Raw genomic sequence first — 12,089 nt, 5'->3', positions numbered from 1 at the left:
CTATTAACTGCTGCTGATGGATGCTGCATGCACTATTAACTGCTGCAGATGGATGCTGCATGCACTGTTAGCTGCTGTTGATGGATGCAAGTTGCAGTTACAAACATCTTACAATGAAGTTTATAGGGGCAAAGTTGCTTGCGATTTGCAATTAAACTTGCTGTTGATGGATACTGCATCCACTATTAGCTGTTGATGGATGCTACATGCATTAGTGATTGTTACTGGATGTGTCATGCACTAGTGGCTGTTGATGGATGCTGCACGCACTAGTGGCTGCTGTTGATGGATGCTGCATTCACTAGTGACTGCTGTTGATGGATGCTGCATGCACTTAGTTGCTGTTGACAGATGTTACATGCGAGTAACAGTTGCACACAACTTACACTTGAAGTCTATGGGGGCAATCGTCGCATGCAGCTTGCAATTAAAAATCCAACACTTTAAATATTTTGATATCGGGTGCCCCATTGGCAATCATTAGATAAGATGACACAATGTGACGATGCGGTCTTCTCCAAGTCGCCGTGTATATCTTATTATTCAACTTTGCAATCTTGTTTGGAGAGAACTATCATTCCTATTGTACCGTGATTAATGAAATGTAGTAATCCTGTAATTATGTTAATTGCAATAATCAGGCTGTAACTGCGACTATGTAGAGCGCAGAGGGGGCTGGTGTAAATTATTACACATTACATATATGTCATTAAATATATTATATACACATAGAATTGATTCTCTTTACCCCATCTTCTGCTTTTGGACATCTAAGGCAATGTGCCCAAGTTGCAGATTCGTGTGCGGATTTCTCCACACCCTGTTTGAAAGATCCGACTGCGTTTTACCTGCGGATTACCTGCAGGTTTACTGTGGATTTCCTGCGTTTTTTGTGCGGATTTCACCTGCGGTTTTACACGTGCAGATTTCTATTGAAGATCAGGTGTAAAACGCTGCGGAATCCACACAAAGAATTGACATGCTGCGGAAAATACAACGCAGCGTTTCCGCGCGGTATTTTCTGCACCATGGGCACTGCGGATTTGGTTTTCCAGAGGTTTAAATGGTACTGTAAACCTGATGGAAAACTGCTGCGAATCCGCAGCGGCCAATCCGCTACGTGTGCACATAGCCTTAGATCCCGGATTATAATTCAGTTCTGCGAATAACTCGTATATTCTGCATTACTGAATGCCAGACTGAAGGATGTATAGATGATGCTGTTTATGCCTCTCTGAAGAACCATCTGTCACTGAGGGTCTGCTCACCCGCAGAGCAATATTTCTATATCTCAGCAATTGTGATCCCAGGAGGCCCCCGGAATAGCTACAACTAAATCAGGATGAAACGACTGCCTTCATTACTATAATTGTAATAATTGCCAATGTCTGGCAGTGCGATCAATATGACAGAGGAACAAAGAGACGAGGGCCTAAAAGCGAACCTCCCCCCCCCACTGTGCGAGTTGCATTGTTTATATGGCATTACCAATTAGAGCAAACAACTAATTATAGGCTCCCCCTCGTTACCAGTCATTTGTAGACTCCGTACTTACAGGTGTCCTGTGGAAGAAGAGGAACCACGGGGAAATGCCGCGGCTTTGTGTCACTGTGCTATTGTTAAGCAAAGACTTAGGGTACTGTCACACAGTGGCACTTTGGTCGCTACAACGGTACGATCCGTGACGGTCCAGCGATATCCATACGCTATCGCTGTGTCTGACACGCAGCAGCGATCAGGGACCCCGCTGAGAATCGTACGTCGTAGCAGATCGTTTGGAACTTTCTTTCGTCGCTGGATCTCCCGCTGTCATCGCTGGATCGTTGTGTGTGACAGCGATCCAGCGATGCGTTCGCTTGTAACCAGGGTAAACATCGGGTTACTAAGCGCAGGGCCGCGCTTAGTAACCCGATGTTTACCCTGGTTACCAGCATAAAAGTAATAAAAAAAAAAAAAAACGTACATACTCACATTCCGGTGTCCTTCAGGTCCCTTGCCGTCTGCTTCCCGCTCTGACTGACTGCCGGCTGGAGCAGAGCACAGCGGTGACGTCACCGCTGTGATCTGCTTTCACTTTACGGCGGCACTCAGTCAGGAGTTGTTTTTTTTAAAAAGGAGTTTTATCTCTTCCAGCAGGGGCCATGGGTCAGAGTAGACGTGGAAGAGCGGTGCACTCTCCCATGCTGTAAGCAAAGGCAGCTTTGCCTCTGCAGCGTGGGAGGAGAGCACTGTGTTCCTGCTATCCAGTCAGCTTCAGAGCAGCACTCACAAGCACTATTGGAAAGAGCTTGTAAGCGCTGTGCTTCTTGCCTGGGAAACCGAGCACTTCTGATAGACTGCAGTGATGGCGTATGTCTAGGCAATGAGAAGTAATAGAATTAAAAAATCTTTAGATTTTTAATTCAAGTAAATTACCAATAAACTGGACAATAAAGAAACAAGACAGGAGAAGAGTCGATGCCCTTGGAATATGGAGCTGGAGTAGGATGTTATCAATACCATGGATGGCAAGAAGAACAAACAAATCAATCTTATAACATATAAAATCATGTCACTGGAAGCAAGAATCACCAAGTTACGACTTGTCTACACATCATACGAAGAGAGCAATCACTACAGAAGGACATCATGGTGGGAAGAATAGAAGGAACGAGGCGAAGACGAAGACCTGCAACTCGATGGCTTGATACTATCATGAGAATGGCAGAGAAGACCCTCGTGGACCTATCTAGGCTTGCACAAGATCGATCTTCCTACAGAGCGTTCATTCATCAAGTCGCCATGTATCTAAATCGAGCTAAAGGACATTTAAAAAGAATTACAAAGTTCCTGTTTTTACAAGCTCTTTGCAATGTCTCCATTGATGATGATGATGATGACCCTCTAATGGTGCATATATTATCCTACAGAGATCCTGTAGTCTTGTACCTCTTGCTCTTGATGTTTTCGCAATGAATCTTCCTAGTGACTTTTCCATTACATGATCAGAAATCTCAAGCAGCGTCAGAAGAAATAACAGAGAAATCTGAGGACTGTGGCAAGTTTTAACAGAGTCACAAATGACAGAAAACAAAAATCTTTCCCCGCCAGGCCTGCAGCATCAGGGGATCTATTTAGCCATCTGCAAGGGAGGAGCAGATCACAGCAACCAAAAGAAATTACCGAGATCAGGCTGCATTAAATGATACTCAAGGATGACTCAAGTATGACAATATAACTAAACTTTTGCCTTATTCTCTCTCTTTTTTTTTTTTTTAACATTGGCAGCCTTTACTTCACCAACCTGGCTCTCCTCCCAATCCTGACTGGTTAGGTTGGCCATACAAACAAGATAATTATCTGCAGACCATTGGTTAAATCTGCTGAGAATCTGAGATCTATGATCAGAGCAGAGAGAGAATCAGCAGGAAATCAATTGGTCTATGATCGTTCACATATATGACTGCTGCAGCCCTGGGGATTAATCCATAAATGGCCAATGCAAACAATGCACATCTATATGGCAATCATGGGCGTTCATGAGCTGAGCTGCAGAGTGAATTAATGGCGTTGCCCACTCTGCATAACTTCTGTCCATCTTATCAGTACTGCCACGTATTAATTGCGGCGCTGGTGTCAATTTTATTAAAGCATTATGCTCAAAATCAATGGAGGACAAGCTGAGCATTCTAGATTGGAAGATTAAAGTCACATTAGCATATGGCATCGGATGTGATATCCTAAGGACCCCCGACTCCTGCTCTGCTGTGAGTGTGAGCTGAGGGTCAGTGCTCCGTTCCTCTGGCATCAGTGTGATGTTTCACAGGCACTCATAGACTTGTATGGGTGATTGCGATCTGAATTTTGCATGTAATCGCAACATGCTACCATTTTATTTCAGTCCGATCTCGATCCAATCGGAGCTGAAAAAAAAAAACAGATGAGCTCAAAATCATAGAATAACATTGGTCTGAATGCATTTGATTTTTTATCGGATTGCTTTAGCCTGATTTATGTGCAAGTGTGAGCGAGCCCTTATCCTACATTCCCTTGATGAGCTTTTTGGTGAGTTTTTGATGTTGCAAATTTTCTGCACCCATTAAGTAAAATAGGTTACTTGTATTTTTTTAAAATACGCAGCGTTAAAAAAATCACAAAAAAATCATCTTGAGAACGTAGCCTTAGGCGGAGGACCACCTTAGGGCTGTCCCACACGTCCAGATAATTCCGGTACCGGAATAAATCGGTACCGGAGTTATCCGTGTCCGTGTGCCTGGGAACTCACGGAGGCCATACGTGTGGCACACGTGTGCCGCCCGTATGGCGAGTGGCTACCACACGGAGCGTGTGGTACCCACTCTGCATGGTGCTGAAGCTGCGATTCATATCTTCCCTGCAGCAGCGTTTGCTGCAGAGAAAATATGAAGAATAGTGTTTAAAATAAAGATCCATGTGTCCGCCGCCCCCCCACCCCCTGTGCGCCCCCCCGCTGGTCAGAAAATACTTACCCGCTCCCTCGCTGCTTCCTGGTCTGGCCGCGGCTTCTCCTGCATGCGGTCACGTGGGCCCGATCATTTACAGTCATGAATATGTGGCTCCACCTCCCATAGGGGCGGAGCAGACTATTCATGATTGTAAATGATCGGCCCCACGTGACCGCATACAGTAGGAGGCGCGGCCAGACCAGGAAGGAGCGAGGGAGCGGGTAAGTATTTTCTGACCAGCGGGGGGGCGCACAGGGGGTGGGAGGGCGGCGGACACCTAAATCTTTATTTTTAACACTATTCTTCATATTTTCTCTACAGCAAACGCTGCTGCAGGGAAGATATGAATACCAGCTTCAGCACCATGTGGGGGGGACAGCGCTTACTGTAGCGCTGTCTCCTGCACGCACACGGACCCCAGACGGAGAATGTCCGTGTGAGGTCCGTGTTTTACGCGGACCCATTTACTCTATTGGGTCCGTGTAATACGTGCGCTCCCACGAACACTGACATGTCTCCGTGTTTGGCACACGGAGACACGGTCCGCAAAAAATCAATGACATCTGAACAGATGCATTGATTTTTATGGGTCTACGTGTGTCAGTGTCTCCGGTACGTGAGGAAACTGTCACCTCACGTACCGGAATCACTGACGTGTGAAACCGGCCTTAGGCTGGGTGCACACGTTGCGGATTCGTGTGCAGATTTGTCCGCACTGTTTTTGCAAAATCCACAGGTAAAACGCACTGCAGATAACCTGCGGATTTACCGCTATTTTGTTCGGATTCCGCCTGCGGTTTTACACCTGCAGATTCCTATTGAGGAGCAGGTGTAAACCGCTGCGGAATCCACACAAAGAATTGACAGCTGCAGACTGAAGCTGCAGATTCGCAGTAAAATCCGCAACGTGTGCACATAGCCTTATCGCAGATTTACCGCGGAATTCCTGTGGTTTTTGTGCGGATTTCACATGATGTTTTACACCTGCAGATTCCTATTGACGAGCAGGCGTAAAACGCTGCGGAACCCGCACAAAGAATTGACATGCTGCGGAAAATACAACGCAGCATTTCCGTGCGGTATTTTCCGCAGCATGTGCACTGCGGATTTGGTTTTCCATAGGTTTACATGGTACTGTACAATGCATGGAAAACAGCCGCGAATCTGCAGCGTCAATCCGCTGCGGATTTGCAGCCAAATCTGCAACGTGTGCACATAGCCTTATATTGCATTGACGTGTACTTAAAGGGGGTATTCTCATCTCATATAAAGTGATGCCATAAAAGATGATACTTTACAAGAGTCAAAATTGCTATTAAAATAAAAGTACAATCCTACGGCCATGAACAGCTTGCTGACGGTTTCCATAAACAGCAGGGCAGACCGGCTATGTAATGTAGTTTGCTCTATGAGATGCGTCAGACCCAGGAAGACATGTTTTCATTTACTCCCCACGCCCCTAATATTAATATTCCGTCTTTTGCTTTGGGAGAATCAGGTTTGGTTTGAGAAGGTTTTTTTTTTTTTTTTTTTTTTACAAAGACTAAGATGTTTCTGCTCTTGAAGTGACAAGTTCAAGTTGTTCTGGAAAAAATCTCATTACAATGCAGACATTATTTTAATTTATGTGAATATGTTAGCGGCCCGCGACGCGCTGTGAATATCTCCGAGAGGTATTTGCATCAAACTTTTTTTTTAACAAAGAAATGGATGGAACAACACAGAGAGGATGTAAACTAAAAAAGGGGTTGTAAGGGAATCCCAAAACAGCGCCCCACCTGGCCATGGGTTGTGTCTGGTATTACAGTTTTATAGAGCTGAGCTGTAATACCACAAACATCCTGTTGACAGGTGTGGCGCTGTTTTTTTCTCATTCTGCACAAACTTTTTAAGCAGAGATGCAATACCAGACACAACCTATGGTCGGTGTGGCGCTGTTTTTGGAAAATGCAAAACAAATTTTTGTAATCCTAGCTTTAATAGAAAACACCCCATGGGCAACATACACAAATCTAATTATAGTGTGCTGATTTCACATTACATAATGTGTGAGATGACATATGTATGTCTTATGCTCTAGTCACATTCAAAGCTGAAGGAGTTCTGCTCTGCAGCAAACTGTGTATTTTTTGCTCTCTCATCTTGTAGGTCTCAAGATCCAAATTCCAAGCAGCATCGACAAGAAGTCTTTTGTTGCAGCTTTGGATGTGACTATAGCGGAGGAAGGTCACCTACAATATTGACTCAATGGATAATTAAAAGTACAAGTCAAAACATCAGACAACTTCCTGAGATTTATGCCCTCTGAAGGTGGTCTCCAACCCCCAGCTCTTCAGTCGTTGCAAAACTACTGTTCCCATCATGTCCAGTTAAAGAAATAGCATCTTTGAAACCCTTTAAAGGGTTTGCCAATGAAAACGAGTGATCACCTATCCGTAGGATAACTGACAACATCTGTAAAAGGTATAAAATATTAGGTTCCGCTCACAAATTATGGGTAATATATATCTCACTCTTCAATTAGAGCTATTTTCACTCCTCCATGCTTTACACTGCAGCCCTGCCTGTCCACATTGTTTGCTGTGTATAAACGCTGCAGAAATTTATTGCACAGAGATCTGATTCACATTACAAGGACAGATTGGTTATTTATTCGGCCGGTGTCACACTAGAGAGGAATATGGACAGGCGAGAGGCGCAAAAACAACGCATCGCACACGGACCAATGTTTCTCTATGGGGCAGCTTCCATTTTACGAGCTGAGAAAATCGCAGCATGCTGCGATTGTCAGCGTATTGCGCAAAAAATCCGCCAATGAAAGTCTATGGGGGCGAGAAAAATACGGATTACACACAGACCATGCATGTGACTTGCGAGAAATACGCACCGGTGTTCTATAGAAAAGCCGGCAATTCAGTTTGGTGTACAGTAAAATCACACTGACAGGTTAGAATAGAATAGCTATCCGTCAGTTGGATTGAGAGTACAATAAAGATATTAAAACCCCATGTGTTTATTTATTTCATTAAAATACTTTATTCATAATGTGTGTGTTTATTTAACCCTTTATTACTATTGGATTAATAATGGATAGGTGTCTCCATTATTAACCAGGCTTAATGTCACCTTACATTAGCAAGGTGACATTAACCCTTTATTACCCCATATCCCACTGCTACAGGGGAGTGGGAAGAGAGAGGCTAAGTGCCGGAATAGGCGCATCTTAAGGTACCGTCACACTAAGCGACGCTGCAGCGATAGCGACAGCGATGCCGATCGCTGCAGCGTCGCTGGAGAGCTGTCACACAGACCGCTCTCCAGCGACCAACGATGCCGAGGTCCCCGGGTAACCAGGGTAAACATCGGGTTACTAAGCGCAGGGCCGCGCTTAGTAACCCGATGTTTACCCTGGTTACCAGCGTAAAATGTAAGTACATACTTACATGCGTCCCCCGGCGTCCGCTTCCTGTAATGACTGAGCGCCGGCAGTAGCAGGGCACAGCGGTGACGTCACCGCTGTGCTGTGCTTTCACTTTCAATTTGCGGCGCTCAGTCAGTGTGGGAAGCGGACACCGGGGGAAGCATGTGAGTATGTAGTGTTTGGTTTTTTTTACATTTTACGCTGGTAACCAGGGTAAACATCGGGTTACTAAGCGCGGCCCTGCGCTTAGTAACCCGATGTTTACCCTGGTTACCAGTGTAAAATATCGCTGGTATGGTTGCTTTTGCTGTCAAACACGGCGATACACGGCGACCTAGCGACCAAATAATGTGCAGACCTTCTAGCAGCGACCAGCAATTTCACAGCGGGATTCTGATCGCTGCTGCGTGTCAAATACAGCGATATCGCTCCCTAGGACGCTGCAACGTCACAGATCGCTGGCGACGTTGCTTAGTGTGACGGTACCTTTACAGATGTGCCTTTTCTGGGGTGGCTGGGAGCAGATGTTTTTAGCCAGGGGGGGGCCAATAACCATGGTCTCTCTCTAGGCTATTAATATCTGCCCTCAGTCACTGGCTTTCCCACTCTGGGGAAGAAAATTGAGGGGGAGTCCACGCCAGTTTTTTAAGTGATTTAATCCTTTATTTAACACCTAGAGCTCCCAAATTTTACACAGACACTTCTAACATTATTAGTGAGGAATATGTAAAAATATAAGGGATATGAAATGGTTTACTGTATGTAAACCGTGTCTCATATCCTGTCAGGCTTGATAAGGAGATGGCAAAAGCCGACAATTAAATTACCGGTTTTTAAGCTATCTAGCTCTGTATTAAATATATATATATATATATATATATATATATATATATATATATATATATATATATATATATATATATATATACACAGTATGTGTCTCACTGACATACATAGACTGTATATATGTTTTCACGAACATTTGAGCCCATGGATCCATTCTATGTCCATTTTGCCAGCCAGCGAGAAAATCTCGCTGTACGGATGCCATACAGATGACACACGGATAATTTTTGGAGAAAAAAATCGCATCCTCGCATTGAATACGGATCACTGTTCAGGAAATTTTCTGCGTATATCAGCCGTAAAAAATGGACCGTATTTTCCTATGCTAGGTGTGACCCCGGCCATACAAGTAACTAAACCCCAGTGAGATAATAAAGATTGTTATAAATTATCCATTAATATAATACAATTTATTGTCTCTTTATTAGGCCACAAATCTGAAATCATTAGAAACAGGCGTATGTGTCCACTGTCCTGGCTGAATCTGTACGATCATGATTTCCTGGCCGGCGAATGCAATGCTGTCCGGACCCACAATAATTGCGCGGCCATTAACAAGCAGATTCCCTTTGCCCTTTTTCTCAAGGGCTGATATAGGTAGAATACAGTAATAATGATGGGCGCACTCATTACATATAATGGATTTGCAGTGTAGAATTGGACATGACAGGTATACTGAGGAGCATCTGTCACCAACGTGACGAAAAATTATCTGAATGTCGTAACAAAGGTGGAATGAATGTATAAATGTGCAGAGCTTGCGAGATCAGTGGCACCAATCTCCATTTTCTCCATTCTGTGAGTGCACAGAAATTGGACTGCACTTAGATGTCATCTGATTGCAGTCTAATGATTTCCACGCACTTGTTGACTTGCATGGCCGAGTGCGATATGAATATCTGATCAAACTCGGGAATGCAGCGATTTTTTTTTTTCGGACAGGAAAAAATTAGACATATGCTCGGCCCCATAGACTAACATTGGTCCAATGTTTTGTGGGATTGCACTCGGACTGAAAATACACTTATCTGCACCTGCCCTAATGTAGAGACTACAGAAGGCAAATGGTGGATCATTTTTTAATGAAATCTAATTTCAGAAATTATTATTATTAATTACCCAAAAATACATGTTTTGTAGTAATAAAAAAAATTGTCTCCAAAGGTGGACAATCACGTTAAAAACCATGTCCATGATGAATGAAGTTTGTAAATGACGGTTTCTGTGGTGACGGAATTGAAGGCCACACTTATGAATCACGTTCATTATCGCTGTTTTGGTAAATTGTTCCTAAGAGGTTTTGCATTGTTGTTAAATATATGAGAGGTGTCTGCTCTGCGTGAAAACTACGGGGCGCACAGGTGCACGCAGAAACGTCATGGGGGAGTAACAAATTCCTCCTGCACAAGGAGGATGATGAAGATGTAGTGACTGCACCAAGATGTTTTGCTACTTACATTTTGTTTATATTTACTATACCATAAATCACAGAATACTGTTCATCCTGATTTATGAATTAACTGATACAGAATATGGGGCTCGGGAGAATTAAAATGTATAAAAGTTGCAGTTTTTTGGGGAATTGGTCAAATATCTAATGTGTATATATCTTAGGTAAACTGAAGACCGAGCACACGGTGTAAATTTTTAGGTGATTTATTGAAGCCTACGCGTTTCAAGAGCTTTCCTGCTCTCTTCTTCAGGGCATATAATCATATTGATTATATGCCCTGAAGAAGAGAGCAGGAAAGCTCTTGAAACGCGTAGGCTTCAATAAATCACCTAAAAATTTACACCGTGTGCGCGGTCTTCAGTTTACCTAAGGGTCCCTTTCCACTTGCGAGGAAAACGGACGCGTGCAATCCGATAAAAAATCGGATTGCACTCGGACCAATGTTAGTTAATAGGTGTCTTTTGATTTGCGATTTTTTTCTCAGCCGAAATCGGACTGAGAAAAATCTGGATCGGCTGAGAAAAAAATCGCAGCATGCTGCGTATTGCTGCGATTCTCGGACGAGACTCGCCAATGCAAGTCAATGGGTGCGAGAAAAAAATCGCACAGCACTCGCACCATGCGAGTTCTGTCCGATTTTTACGCACCGGTGTCCTTTGAAAAGCCGGTAATTCAGCGCGGTGTACAGTAAAATCACACTGACAGGTTAGAATAGAGTAGATATATACACATAGAATAGGTATATATACATATATATATGTCAGTGAGACACCTATATATGTATATTTATATTTAATGCAGCGCTAGATAGCTTAAAAGCCTCTAATTCAATTGCCGGCTTTTTCCTTCTCCTTCACAAACCCGACATGATATGAGACATGGTTTACATACAGTAAACCATCTCATATCCCTTTTTTTATTACATATTCCTCTTCACTAATGTAACAAGTGTCTGTGTGCACAATTTGGGGGCTCTAGCTGTTAAATTAAAGGGTTAAATTGCGGAAAAAATTGGCGTGGGCTCCCGCGCAATTTTCTCCGCCAGAGTGGTAAAGCCAGTGACTGAGGGCAGATATTAATAGCCTGGAGAGGGTCCATGGTTATTGGCCCCCCCGTGGCTAAAAACATCTGCCCCCAGCCACCCCAGAAAAGGCACATCTGGAAGATGCGCCTATTCTGGCACTTGGCCACTCTCTTCCCACTCCCTGTAGCGGTGGGATATGGGGTAATGAAGGGTTAATGCCACCTTGCTATTGTAAGGTGACATTAAGCCAGATTAATAATGGAGAGGCGTCAATTATAACACCTATCCATTATTAATCCAATTGTTGGAAAGGGTTAAAAAACACACACACACATGATTTAAAAGTATTTTAATGAAATAAACACAGCGATTGTTGTAATAATTTATTGTTCTCGCAATCCATCAGGAACACCCTCGCTTGGAAAAAATAATAAACGCACAAGATACATACCCTCAGCTGAACCGTCACGTCCCACGAAGTAATCCATCTGAAGGGGTTAACTAATATTACAGGCAGGAGCCCTGCAAATGCAGCTGTGCTCCGTGCTTGTAATTCCCCAGCGAATGAATGAAATGTAGGTCATTGACCTACATTTCCTTCAGTCGCGGTGATGCGCCCCCTGGTGGATGTCCTCATATGACCTGGAGCGTGGGAAAAAGTTCCCAGGCTGCAGTTCATGAGAACATCCAGCAGAGGGCGCCTCACCGCGACTGAAGGAAATGTAGGTCAATGACCTACATTTCATTCATTCGCTGGGGAATTACAAGCACGGAGCACAGCTGCATTTGCAGGGCTCCTGCCTGTAATATTAGTTAACCCCTTCAGATGGATTACTTCGTGGGACGTGACGGTTCAGCTGAGGGTATGTATCTTGTGCGTTT

The sequence above is a fragment of the Ranitomeya variabilis genome, chromosome 4, assembly GCF_051348905.1.
Source record: "Ranitomeya variabilis isolate aRanVar5 chromosome 4, aRanVar5.hap1, whole genome shotgun sequence".
In the NCBI taxonomy this organism is placed as follows: domain Eukaryota; kingdom Metazoa; phylum Chordata; class Amphibia; order Anura; family Dendrobatidae; genus Ranitomeya; species Ranitomeya variabilis.
Note: the sequence above shows the minus strand (reverse complement) of the source record.